The sequence below is a fragment of the Chrysochloris asiatica genome, unplaced genomic scaffold (genome assembly GCF_000296735.1).
Source record: "Chrysochloris asiatica unplaced genomic scaffold, ChrAsi1.0 scaffold00067, whole genome shotgun sequence".
Lineage (NCBI taxonomy): Eukaryota > Metazoa > Chordata > Mammalia > Afrosoricida > Chrysochloridae > Chrysochloris > Chrysochloris asiatica.
In genome coordinates, this window is record NW_006408585.1 from 15,713,797 (window position 1) to 15,715,877 (window position 2,081).

Below are 2,081 nucleotides of genomic sequence, written 5' to 3' on the forward strand. Positions count from 1 at the left end.
GGAGTCGGTTCTGACTCATAGTGACCCTGTACATGGTTTCTGAGACTGTAAATCTTTACAGGAGCAGAAAGCCTCATCTTTCTCCCATGGAACAGCTGATAGTTTTGAACTGATGACCATGAGATTAACAGCCTGATTTGTAACCAATATGCTACCAGAGCTCCTTGACACACACATGTTGGGCGACTGAAAATACGATGGCTTGGAGTCAGACCAGCTTAGTCCTCAAAGTGACATCTTTCTTCTTTTATACTTTCAGAAGTTCTTTTGCAGCAGATTTACCTAATGTAATATGTCATTTGATTTCTTGACCAGTGCTTCCATGATCATTGATTGTCGATTCAAATTGAAGTCATTGACAACTTCAGTCTTTTCCCCATTTATCATGATCTGATTTGTTAGTACAGTTATGAGGATTTTTGTGTTCTTTACATTGAAGTGTAATCCATACTTAAAGGCTGTAGTCTTTGGTCTTCATCAGTTAGTATTTTAAGTCCTCTTTGATTTCTGCAAGCAAGGTTGTGTCATCTGCATATCATCCGTTGTTACTCTTCTTACAATTCTGATGCTACATTTGCCTTCATGTATTCCATCTCTTGGATTATTTGCTCCTGGTGTGGCACTGTAGAATAAACACTGGATTGCTAACCTCCAGGTTGGCAGTTTGAGCTGCTAGTCAGTCACTCCCCAGAAACCCTATATACATCAGGAGTGGGGAACATCTGGCCTAAGGGCCATATAAATCCCGAGAGATCATTTGGTCTGGCCCTGCCAAGGCAACTGCAGTTTCATCCATCACATTTGGGATGAGTTAATTAAATGCTTGACCAAATATAGCAGGGTAATTTTTAAGTCAATAATTTTGTATGACCCATGAATGATATAATGAATGTCAGCAGAAAAAATGTCCCTCACTTGTGCTATGGAGTCCTGGTGTGGCGCTGTGGGTTAATGAGCCAGACTGCAAAGCCGTTTGAACTGCAAGGCTGGTGGTTCAAGCTTACCAGTTGCTCCTTGGAAACCCTCTACAGGGTTGCTATGGGTCGGAACCGACTCGACAGCACTTCATAACAACAACAACTTGTGCTATACAGAGTAGCTATCAGTCGAAACAGATTCAGTGGCACTTAACAACAACAACAGTTTGAATAAATATGGTGAAAGGATACAGCTTTACCACACACCTTTTCTGATTTTAAACCTTTAAGTATACATTTGTTCTACTTGAAGGACTACTTCTTAGTCTATGCACAGGTTCCTTATGAGCACAAACAAGTGTACCGGAATACCTGTTCTCTGCATGGTCCAATGCCTTTGCATAGTCAATAAAGCAAAAATAAACCTCCTTCTGCTATTCTCTGCTATAAGTTAGGATCCATCTGATGCTAGCAATGATATCCCTTGTTCCACATCCTCTTCTGAATCCAGACTGAATTTCTGGCAGCTCCCTGTCTATGCACCGCTGCAGTTGTTTTGAATTATCTTCAGGAAAACCTTACTTGCATGTGATAATAATGGTAGTGTTCCCTGATTTCTGTATTCCACTGGGTTACCTTTCTTTGGAATGGGCACAAATATAGATCTCTTTTAGTCAGTTGTCTAGGTAACTCTCTTCTAAAGTTCTTGACACAGATGAACGAGTGTTTCCAGTGCTGAATAAATTTGTCCAAACATTTCAGTTTGTATTATGTAAATTCCTGGAGCCTTGTTTTCAGCCAATATTTTCAGTGCCATCTCTTCTTCAACACCATCCGTTCTTAATCATGAGGTACCTCTTGAAGTAATTGAACAACCACCAGTTCTATTTGATACAGTGACTGTATTCCTTCTCTCTTCTTTTGATGTTTTCAGCATCATTCAATATTTTGCCAATATTTCAACTTGAGGCTGGAATTTTTTCTTGAGTTCTTGCAGCTTGAGAAATTCTGGTTACGTTCATTCATTTTGGTTTTCTAACTCTGGGTCTCTGTACATTGTAACATAAGATTTGACTTTGTCTTCTTGAGCTACCCTTTGAAATGTTCTTTTCACATGTTTTACTTCCTCATTTCTTGATGTTACTTTGGCTTCTCTATGTTCAA